General features: G+C 34.8%; 1 protein-coding gene and 1 pseudogene across 7 annotated transcripts in view; one reads left to right on the forward strand and one right to left on the reverse strand.

Moving 5' to 3' along the window:
• DLGAP1 (DLG associated protein 1) overlaps positions 1-12,763 on the reverse strand; it is a 1,087,876-nt gene that overhangs the window by 143,602 nt on the left and 931,511 nt on the right. The gene's annotated exons all lie outside the window — the stretch shown is intronic.
• Positions 1,734-2,349, forward strand: LOC111719080 (annotated as a pseudogene).

Raw genomic sequence — 12,763 nt, forward strand, 5'->3', positions numbered from 1 at the left:
TTTTATATGAAGAATCTGATAAGCATTCAATCTCTGCTGTCATCTTTGATTAAAGTGCTGAACAGCACTGGGCCAAGGGCAGATTTTAGTAGCACTCCCATGATTATTCTGGGTTTATTCACTCAACGAGATCAAAATACACTTAACTTGTCCTATAATTTGACCCACATCTCCCCATTTTTTCCACAAGGGTATCAAAAAGACAAACAAACAAATACTATCAAACCTTTACCAGGGACTTGAGAGAAGTTGACCCTGGTTCTAATGCCTAACTAGGGTGCCCCTGGGTCTTTGCTTCTTTGTCTCTTGATTTTGTTCTTGTCTGCTCTTAGGTGGAGAATTGGATACAGAAAGGCCTACGGCTAGGCTACAATCTTGTGAGCTTTGTAAGGCTAGTAGAAGGACGAGGGGTCTAGCATTTAGAGTCCTGTCAGAATTTGCCAATAGGCAAGCCAGGTGAGATATCCAAAAAGTTCTGAGCTAAACTGGCAGGGCATTGTTCTGCTGTAGAAAGGTGATGTTGTCCGTCATCTATATTCTTCTTCTTCTTCTTTTTTTGGCAGTCTATCAGTTTATTTTATTTATGGGGCAGCTAATTAGGTGGACCTGAGTTCAAATTTGAACTCAGATACTTAATACTCCCTGGCTCTTTGACGTGGTCAAGTCAATTAACCCCAATTGCCTCAGCAAAAAAAAAAAAAAAAAAAAAAAAAAAAAGCTTTTTATTTTCAAAGTACATGCAAAGGTAGTTTTCAACATTCACCCTTGCAAAACCTTGAGTTCCAAATTTTTCTCCCTCCCTTCTTCTCCACTTAAGAGCAAGATCTATTATACTTCAGCTGAAATATAAAAAAGCAGGGGTAGCAATTTTGCTCCCAGACAAAAAACAAAAAACAAAAAAAACACAAATAGACCTAATTAAAAGAGATAAGAAAGTTAACCATAAATTGCGTCTTGCTAAAAGATACCACAGACAATATCAATACTAAATGTTACAGCATCCAATTTTTTTTTTAATAATAGCTTTCTATTTTTAAAGTACATGCAAAGATAGTTTTCAACATTTACCCTTGAAAACCCTTGTGTTCCAAATTTTTCTTTTCTTCCCTCTCTGCCCCGCACCTCCCACAGCAACTGATCCAATATAGATTAAACACGTGTAATTCTTCAAAACATTTCCACATTTATCATACTATCAGCTATATTCTATTTGCAAGTGAATTCTTTAGATGAAAGCTTTGACACAGTCTGCCCTCTCTAGGGATTGATATGATATAGGGGAAAGTGTGCCATTGGTTTGAAGTAGAGTTTCTTAAACTTTTTCTACTCGTGACCCCTTTTTGTCCAAGAAATTTTTATGTGATCGTGAATATATATAGGTTTTTAAATAGGTATACAAATAAAACATTTACTGATAATAAATCATAGTTTCATGACTTCCACATTCAGCTGTGGGACCTCATTTGGGCTCATGAATCAAGTTTAAGAATCTGGGCTCTAAAGGAATGTTTTATACTTCTCTTCTTACTCTATTTTTTCAGTAAAGATCACTTTGTAAAAGCTGATTGATATTCATTAGTTAAATGATAACTAGGGTGCTAATCAATGGATTAATCAATGCTATAGGAGAGATATTAACTTCAACGAATGATATTGGGGAGAATATGCTGGAATGGGGACTTAAGCTGATGATAGGATTAGAAATTTTCCTTCAATGATATTTAGAGTGGATCATGATACTGTGGGGAAACCATGAGGGTCAACAAATTACCCAAGTGTATGGCTTTCATGATGAATGCCTGAGGAAGTATAGAAACGCCAATGTTTAGAAATACTTTACTGATCTGTTTGATTCTCTCTCGTGGCTTTAGTAGATGGGGAGATACTTTGCCTCCATGGTGGCCTTTCTCCATCCATTGATACTCTGGATCATATCCGAGCCCTGGAGTATCTGTAAGAAGTTTTACATGAGGTAACCTGTTATGGTCCGATCCTGATCTTAGTGATGGATGGGGCATTTCTCTCTGAGGGGCTGGTTGCATATTCAGATAGGACTTTTCTGAAATATCTAACAGTGCCAATAGCTCACATTGATTTCCTTTGCTCACCAATTTGTGATAGAGAAGAACAACTGGTGTGTGGTTACCAGGCTCTATCATGGAAATAGAGGGCACTTGAAAATATTCCATTCTGTAGTTTGATCTTGAATCACATCGTGGAGAGCCCCATGTAACATCGTGCACTCCAGACTACTTCCCACAAATAGCTTTGGAGAAAATCTATGAAAAATACTTGGAAGTATATCTGGCATCTTTTTATTTATTTATTTATTTATTTTTTACAAAGTAATGAGAATAGATATGTTTATCTAACAAATTGGGATCTGTTTCTGTACCAGTACCTATCATGGACCAAACTGCCATAGTGCACTCAGCACTGAACAAGCTCAATGGAGCTGAAACCTATATCCCCATCTTTTTTGCGCTTATTAATATATAAAGTTTAGTTTTAGTGTTCAACTGGCATGGATTATAGAATTTGGAGTTTATTTTTAAAGAAAATGCCCCAAATAACTTTAACATAACTGATCATTCTTTATTTTATTAAAATGTGTGATTAACTTAACTGGAGAAAGATGAAACTCCCCTTGGGAGTATTGTCAAAACATTTAGAGAAATTTCCCTTCATTTAAGCTAAATGACTGTTATGTGTTGATTTCCCTGTTTTTCTATACATTTGTCACAGAAGTGCTTGCATCTTCTTGAGTGTACTGGAACAATAAATAAATTTTGAATTGTAAGCCAAATATATATATATATATATATATATATATATATTTCTTTCTTTAGTTGTTCAGGAGTATCACTTAGAGTCCAGGGACAGAAGGGAAAGCCACTAGCTTTGCTCTGGGGAATCTAACTAATTATTGTGAATGATAGTTGACAAAAGGATGCTCAGAGTTTAGATAATATATATTATACAATAATTGTCATAATAATTATTATACAATATATAATTATATATAAAATTGCATATATAATAGTATGTATGCTATATGGGTAAAAGTATATATATGTATGCATATATGGGAATTTATATTTGTTTTTGTATATGCATATATGTATTATATATATATATATCTTTTTATCTGGAAGTGCTCAGCTCAGAGAGAAAGAGAAGGAAGAGTGAGAGAGAGATACAGTTTTATTGCTGACCATGTCCAGAGATTTTTAGTTATTTTCTTGAAGTGTTTCTTTATGTATAAAAATTACAGAAATCCAGATATACTATGTCCATGACAATTCTTGGTTCTGTTTTTCTATTCTTCATCATTACTTATTCTTCCTTTTTTCCTAATTCCCTTCCTCTCTCCCTGCCCAATTCTTTCCTTCCTCCCTCCCTTCTTCCCTCCCTTTCCTCTCTCTTTTCCCCCATCTTTACCTTCCCCCCTTCCTCCCTTTCTCCCTCCCTCCCTCCCTCCCTCCCTTCCTTCCTTCCTCCATCCCTCATTTCCTTCCTTCCTTCCTTCCTTCCTTCCTTCCTTCCTTCCTTCCTTCCTTCCTTCCTTCCTTCCTTCCTCCCTTCCTTCCTCCCTTTTTCTTCCTTCCTTACCCAGGGTTACCTAGCTAGTAAGTGTCTGAGACCAAATTTGAACTCAGGTCTTCCTGAATCCAGGGCCAGTCCTCTATCCATTGGGTCACCAAGCTGCTCCCCCAGCTATTCTTTATTCTTGGTTTAGTCCTTCTATCCCCCAGTACTTTATCTATCTGCTTCTATTTTCTCAATTTTTATCCCTTACTAAACCAGTTCAACTCTGCGCCATCCTCTGTTCTTAAATCCTTTGTTCCATTGTCCAGCTACGGTGCTGACTTTGCCAAGCCCCAATTTTGGATGGCTGCCACCCTATATTTCCTCTACTCCTACTTAATGTGCTGCTGAACTGAGCTGGAGGAAATCACCTAACTGTGCTGACTTTGTTCACTACAAGTTTCATTACCCAATCTCAATGGGCCTTCATTCAAACAAGGTTAAAGAGAACTCACTATCATTCCCTCAACCATATTACCATAGAAGATATCACTTTCCTTCCAGTCATCCAGGTTCATATCTTCAGTTTCATTCTCAATTCCTTATTCTCACTCATATCACCCTTATCCCAAAGTTGGGAACAATTTTCTTAAATGGTAAGTATGCATTAAGATATTTCATCTCAACAGGAAAAGACAATGGCAAATGTTGGAGGGGATGTGGGAAAACTGGGACACTGATGCATTGTTGGTGGAACTGTGAATATATCCAGCCATTCTGGAGCATGATTTGGAACTCTGCCCAAAAAGTTATCAAATTGTGCATACCTTTGACGCAGCAGTATTTCTATTGGGATTATACCCCAAAGAGATCTTAAAGGAGAAAAAGGACTCACATGTGCAAAAGTGTGGCAGCCATTTTTGTAGTAGTGAGAAATTGGAAACTGAGTGGATGCCCATCAATTGGAGAATGGTTGAATAAATTGTGGTATATGAATATTATGGAATATTATTGTTCTATAAGAAATGATCAGCAGGATGAATACAGAGAGGCCTGGAGAGACTTACATGAACTGATGTAAGTGATGTGAGCAGAACTAGGAGATCATATAAAGTAGCAACAAGATTATACGATGATCAATTCTGATGGATGTGGCTCTTTCCAACAGTGAGATGATTCGGTCCAGTTTCAATTGTTTAGTGAAGAACAGAGCCATCTACATGCAGAGAGAGGACTGTGGGAACTGAGTTTGGTTCACAACATAGCATTTTCATTCTGTTTTTGTTGTTGTTGTTTGCTTGCATTTTATTTTGCTTCTCATTTTTTTTTTTCTGGTTTGATTTGATTTTTCTTGTATAGCAAGATAATTGCATAAATATGTATGTATATATTGGATTCAACATATATTTTAACATGTTTAACATATATTGGATTACTTGCCATCTAGGGAATGGGGTGGGATAAGAGGGAGAAAAATTGGAATACAAGGTTTTGCAAGGGCTGAAGTTGAATAATTGTCCACGCATGTGTTTTGAAAAATAAAAAAAAAAAAACCCTTAATAAAGAAAAAAAATTTTAAAAAGATATATCATCTCTTTTCAGCTAGAATGGTAAAATTTGGCCAGTGATATATTTATTTTCTACTAATATTAGAATTCTATTTTCAGTGTCTTTGGATTAGATAGAAAGATGTCAAATCATGTTGTTTCCTTCTCCTTCTTTCCAATCTCCAAGTTGGTCCCTCCATATTTCCCTACAACAAAACACCTTCCATACCATTTTTCCTAAAGTTCAGATTTGACCATGAAATTCCTTTCTCAGGATATTCAAGGAGCTACTAATTACCTCTATGATAAAATGCAAATTTCTTTTCAGTTTAAATTCTTTAAAATCTAACCCTCTTCTACCTTTTCAGTCTTCTTAAGACATTTCTCCACTTCATGAATTCTGCTGCTAAGTAGTCATAATGCCCTCCCCATTGACACTACATCCCCTGTTTCTCTACTTTTGTATTAGTTATCATCCATTTCTGGAAGATGCCCTTTCCTCATCTCTACCTCCTGGAATCCCTGGAAGTGCTCAGCTCAAGCACTACCTTATACTTGAAACCTTTCCTATTTTACACAGCTGCCTGAATTGTCCCTCACTGAACTATTTTGGATTCATTTTGTATGTAATCTGTATGTATTTATATATCATCCTATCCCTGAAATAGATGCCTATTGAACTCCTTGATGAGTTCAGATTCGAAGGACCAGAAGTCTTGTGACCATGTCTGAAAAGGCAGTTTCTCTCCTCTCACCCTAAAGAAAGGGATGAAATTTCAGGAAGTGAGCAAGCATGATGCTGGGAGAAAATGAGGTCCTTCCCTTTGTGGCTGAGAGAGAGTGAGAGTAATGCAGAACAGGTGGTTTTGCTGCTCTGATTAAATGTCAGAGTGATATAAACAGCAGTTGTGTTCTTGGCAAAGAGATGGTCTCAGCCATTCTGAATCTGCTAAGTGTGTCTTCTGCATCTTCCAGTTCTAATCCTTTGCTCATCTCATTCCTATCAGAAAAGCAATAAAGACAGAAGATGCTCCTTGTGTGATTTTTTATGGTGGAACTAATCTCTATCCTCTCTTGTTCTCTCCATGGAGAGAACCTCATATTGTCCCATTGACATACTTGCTCACTACTCATTTCTTTTTTTTTTTTTTTTTTTTTTTTTTTTTAGTTTTCTTTTTTTTTTTTTTTTTTTTAAATTTAATAGCCTTTTATTTACAGGATATATACATGGGTAACTTTACAGATTAACAATTGCCAAACCTCTTGTTCCAATTTTTCACCTCTTACCCCCACCCCCTCCCCTAAATGGCAGGATGACCAGTAGATGTTAATTATATTAAAATATAACTTAGATACATAATAAGTATACATGACCAAAACATTATTTTGCTGTACAAAAAGAATCAGACTCTGAATTATTGTACAATTAGCTTGTGAAGGAAATCAAAATGCAGGTGTGCATAAATATAGGGATTAGGAATTCAATGTAATGGTTTTAGTCATCTCCCAGAGTTCTTTTTCTGGGTATAGCTAGTTCAGTTCATTACTGCTCCATTAGAAATGATTTGGTTGATCTTGTTGCTGAGGATGGCCTGATCCATCAGAACTGGTCATCATCTAGTATTGTTGTTGAAGTATATAATGATCTCCTGGTCCTGCTCATTTCACTCAGCATCAGTTCGTGTAAGTCTCTCAGGCCTTTCTGAAATCATCCTGTTGGTCATTTCTTACAGAACAGTAATATTCCATAATTTTCATATACCACAATTTATTCAGCCATTCTCCAACTGATGGACATCCATTCAGTTTCCAGTTTCTAGCCACTACAAAAGGGCTGCCACAAACATTCGTGCACATACAGGTCTCTTTCCCTTCTTTATAATCTCTTTGGGATATAATCCCAGTAGTAACACTGCTGGATCAAAGGGTATGCACAGTTTGATAACTTTTTGAGCATAGTTCCAAACTACTCTCCAAAATGGTTGGATTCGTTCACAACTCCACCAACAATGAATCAATGTCCCAGTTTTCCCACATCCCCTCCAACAATCATCATTATTTTTTCCTGTCATCTTAGCCAATCTGACAGGTGTGTTCACTACTCATTTCTTAAGAGATTTCAGCTCCCCCAAATATGAGGAAAAAGAATTGACTTTTTACACACACCTGGTTGTATATAGCCCCATACGGTCCTTGAATTGGAATATACTCAGGATTTCTGTACTGTCCTACCCTCACCCATCTCAATGGTACTCCAACACTATGGGTAAAGGGGTGCCACACTTAGATACATACATGTTGCTTCCCTTGTTAGAATATAACCTCCTTGAGGGCAGGGACTTTTTTTTTCTTTTGCCTTTATATCCCTAGTATTTAATACAATGTTTGACACATAGTGTAGCAGGTGCTTAATAAAGCACATTGATGGATTGTTTAGTAATCTTGTCAAAAAAGGAAATGAGATTAGTCAGATATGACCCATGAAAACATCCTGGATTTTAGTAATCATGACTTCAATCAACAAGCATTTATCAATTTCCCACTTGTGCTGAGTGATGGCAATGCAAGACCTTCTGTTCTATTTTCCTTTCCAGATGCCCAAACTATCCTTTTAACATTATATCTTAGAATTTTGTCAGGAATATAAACCAAGATCATTTACTTCTATCTTGTCTGACTCTTCAAGACTCCATGAACCATGGAATTTTCTTGGCAAAGACACTAGAGTGGTTTGCCATTTCATTCTCCAGTGGATTAATTCAGAGGTTAAGTGACTTGCTCAGGATTACACAGCTAGTAAGTATGTGAAGTCACATTTGAACTTCCTGACTCCAGGTTTAGTGCTCTATCCGCTGAAACATCCAGCTACCTCTTGTTTGGACTTGTTTAGTCAATGAGTCATATCTGATTCTGTGATCTCATTTGGGGTTTTCCTGGAAAAGATTCTGGAGCAGTTTGCCATTTCCTTCTCCAGCTCATTTTACAGATGAGGAAACTGAGGCAAACAGGGTTAACTGATTTATCTAGGATTATGCAGCTAGTGAGAGTTTGAGGTTAAATGTGACCTCAGGTCCTCTTAAGTAAGGGGTTGCTGCTTTATCTACTATGCTTGAATTTGCTGAGGATAGTGCACTCATTAAAGGTACACTATACCCTAAAAATAATGCCACTTAGGAGGGAAAAACAGAACATAGATGTACAGAGATAGTTTTTATCCCTTCTTTGATCTTTTCTCCACTTCCAATATAGCTTAAAAAAAAAGGAAGTCTCTTTTTGTGGTCCTTAACATTCATCACCATCCTCACCATATTTTGAACTTTAATATTCGTGACATTCTTTTAAAAATTCAATTACATTTTCTTTTCAGTTTCAAATTCTCTCCCTCCCTACTCCCCACTTATGACCCACTGAAAGAGCAAGAAAAACAAAACATTGCAAATAGCTAAAAAAAATTCCCACATTAGCTAAGTCCAAAAAAAAGTTATTTAAATCTGTGGTCTCAGTAAATCATTTCTTTCTCTCGAAGTAGATAGAATATTTTTATCATGAGTCCTCTGGAATGCTGGTTGATTCCACTGTGTTGATCAGAGTTTCTAAGCCTTTCTAAGTTGGTTACTTGGTCCTTAAAAAAAAACAAAACTAGGCTACTGTATTTATACTCTGTTACTTGCCTTTGACCATGTCCAAACCACTTCCTATAGATGTATTTTAAAACACAGAACCTGGCCGATGAGTTTGTTATTCATTCATATCAGTTTATTTTGTTATTTTCTGAATTTTACACCAAAAAAAAAGTTTTTCCCTATATAAAGAATAGAGGCTTGTATATAAAACTGCAAATCTCTATTCTCTATTTTTTCCCCAATATATGATGAATTTATCATATAATTTTCAAAGCTATGCTGTTTATCTGTATTTTCTTCTGACCCTATGTCTGTTCTCTTCTGTGTTTTTTTTTTTTTTTTAATATGATATAATGACCTTTTTTTTGGGGGGGGGGTAATCATACTTTCTAGGCCTTTTCTTCAATTAAATAATTTCCCCCTATTCATAACTGTAGAAGATATCTCCTTTCCTATGTTTGATGTTTAATATATAATGTTTTGTATCTAGATCATGTATACATTTTGAGCTTGTTATAGTGTGTAAAATATTAGTCTGAATCTAATTAAACTGATTTGAGTTTTCTTAGCATTTTTGGTAGCATAGTGAGTCTATTCCCAGTAACAATTGTTTTGTGTACTGATCTGGCTCATTGATTGACTTTTCTGGTTTTTAATCAGTACCAAATAGTAGTGATGAATACTGCCATCAAGAATAGTTTGAAATCTGGTATTGTGTCTCTTTCTTCACTCCCATTATTTCCCATGAAGTTCTTCATCTTTTTTTCCCTCTCAAGATGGATTTTTAAATTATTTTCAAGATCTAGAAAATAATCCTTTAGTAGCTTGAGTCAGATTCACTGAATACACAAATTAATTTAAGTAGTATCATTATTTTAATTATATTGATATGTCCCAATCATGAGCCATTAAAGGCTTTCCAATTGTTTAAGTATCTTTACTGTTATGAGGAGTGTGCTGTTGTTCAATTGTCCTCACTGTTTCCAAGATACAATTCATCAGTCTCAAAATATGCTATCTCTTTTTTAGTTTTGCCTTCAATCTTTTCCAACATCAAAATCTTTTCCAATAAGTTCCATTTTCTCATTATGTGGCCAAAGTATTTAAGCTTCAGCTTCAGTATTTGGCCTTACAATGAACAATCTGAATTAATTTCTTTAAATGTCAACTGATTTGATTTCCTTCTTGCCCAAGAGACTCTCAAAAGTCTTTTCTGAAGAATTGTATAGTTATATTCATATAGTTCCTGTATATCTTTTGCTGAGTAGACTAAATATTTTATACATTATATAGTTATTTTGAAAGAAATATCATTTCACATTAGTTTCTTTAGACAACTTCTTCTTGTGTTCCTCACTGGAAAAGTATGTTTATGTCTTTGATATTTCATTTTTGAGCTCATCTCATCTTTTTTTGTTTTATTCCCTTCAATTTTAGGATTATAGGTCTACCATATTCTTTCTTAGAACTCTTTAAAATCAACTCTTCTGAAATGTAGGATGCCAATGCTAGGCTGACCTTTTTTAATCTGAGTTCTAAGATGGTGTTATCACTTGATCTGAAAATTATCATAATTTATACCTTAGCAACCAGTTCCTTTTTAATGGTTAGCACCAAGTCAAGTAGTCATTCCTCTTAATACCCCTTATAAAAACATTCCCATCTTTCAATCAGATATAAATATGAAGGAGAATTTTGGAAAGAAAAATTGTGAAAATTTGAATGGTATTATAATAATTTTTTATTCTTCTCTGAATTAATATTCTTCACTGCTAACAAGCTATATATTTTTGCCCAATTATTATATTATTGAATGTTTCTTCAGTATATAATTCTTATTAGATCCACACAGACCTTCACAAATAAGTATTAGTATACTGTTTTAGAAATAATATACATATGTATGTCTAGGAATAGAACTGGGATTGGTCAGGGAATTCAAGTGGCTTTTAAGTTTGCTTATTATTTAAGTAATCATTCCAAAATTCTGTAGAACTCACAAAATTCTGGATCATCTGTTGGACTTCTGGAAATAAAGGTCTAGGACAAAGAATAGAATGTTGACTTTGGGATGTTGGGAATCTAAACCCAGATCATTCCAGCAGAAGTCATGGCTTTTAAAAGACAGATGTTGTTGTTGTTCAGTAGCTTTTCATTCACGCCTGATTTTTCATGACCCAATTGGGGTTTTCTTGGCAGAAATATTAAAGTAGTTTGCCATTTATTTCTCCAGCTCATTTTACAGATGATGAAACTGAGGTAAGCACAGTTGAGTGACTTGACTAGGGTCACACAGCTGGTAAGTATCTGAGGCCAGATTTGAATTCAAGAAGATGAGATTTCCTTACTACAAGCTTGGCATCCTAACCATTGTGCCACTTAGCCACTCTCTGGACCCATATATTGGACCCTAATAATGGAATGAAATCTTTTTCATTGTTGCCAAAGCATTTTTTTCCCCTTATACACAGACCTGACTATGACACTTCTCTAATCTACAAGCTCTAGTGGTTCCTTATTGCTTCTTGAATCAAATATAAACTAATCTGCTTAGCTTTTCATGCCCTTCTTCACTTTGGCTCAAATTATCTTTCCAGATTTACTGGACATATCATACCCTTCTGCATTCTGTAATACAACCAAATTGGGCTTTCCTCTTCTCATACTGGACACTCCACTTTTCTGACATTCCATCTCTACTCTTTGCACCTTGATATTGGTTTTTTTCCCATGCCTGAAATACCCTCCCTATGTTACCTCACAGAGTTTCTTTTTTCCTTTAGGACTCAGCTTGAGAACCACTGTAAAGTCCTCTTGATTCTCCAAGTGCAATCTCTTACAAAATATCTTGTATTTAACTTAGAATTCTTTTCAACATAATTATACACATCTATCCATCTAGCTAACTAAATATCTATTATCATTTCTTTCTCTGCTTCTCCTTCCAGATTGTAAACTCATTGCAAGTGGAGATTAGTCATTTATTGAATCTGTATCTCTAGCAACTAGGACAGTGCCTGCTACATAGTAGAAATACATAAAATACTTCTTGATAGATTTTGTTTTATGGATTTTGCTGATTGTGAGGATAAAATGAGCTAATTTAAGGAAAGCACTTTGCAAATTGTGTAGAATGCCAAGTATTACTAAAATCATTTTGAAAAAAAAATAAAGAAAAAGGGAAAGATCTCATACATACAAAAATATTTGTAGCAACATCTGATTTTTTGGATTGATAAAAGGAAAAGAAAATGGGTGTCTATTGACTGAGGAATAGATGAACAAATCATGGTATATAAATATAATAGAATATTGTTGAGCTATCAAGAAGAATGTTTATGTAGAATTCAGAGAAATTTAGGAAAGCTTTTATGAACTGATATAGAACAAAGAAAGTAGAATCAGGAGAAGAGTTTACATCATGATCACAATAATATGAAGGAAACTAACACTGAAAGATATCAGAACTAAGTGAACTGATCAATTGTTATTTCAGAAGCCTCTGGTCACTTGACCAAGTGGTAAGGGACTCTAGTTGTGGAATAAAGTTTTCAGACATAACCAATGTATTGATTAGTTTTGTTTGACTATACTTCTTTATTACAAGGGAGGAGTCTATGATATGTGAAGAGAAGGAGTCATTGAGAAGGAAAAAAAGAGAATATTCACAAGACTCTTTTTAAAAAAAAGGGGAAAGGAATAGCGATCTGGGCATTTCAGAAAAAATACTGAAAGCAGAATTCTGAGTAAATAGTGAAGAATCTTTTTGAGGTAATAATAGAGACATCCCTTCTATTTCTGAAAAAAAAGTTATCATTTCTGCTAAAAAGAGATGAAATATCTCAATTCATGTTTACCATCTAATAGACTGATTTCTCATCTTTGAAGTGGGAAAATTATAATACTTTGCAATTATATAGCACTTTATGATTTGTAAAGTTCTTTGCATATATTATTTAATTCATTTATTATTAATATAGTGAATTCATTTATTATTTAATACATTATTTATTTCTTACAATAATCTTGTGTATTAGATAGGACAAGTATTTTTACCCCCATTTT

The sequence above is a fragment of the Sarcophilus harrisii genome, chromosome 1 (assembly GCF_902635505.1).
Source record: "Sarcophilus harrisii chromosome 1, mSarHar1.11, whole genome shotgun sequence".
Classification (NCBI taxonomy): domain Eukaryota; kingdom Metazoa; phylum Chordata; class Mammalia; order Dasyuromorphia; family Dasyuridae; genus Sarcophilus; species Sarcophilus harrisii.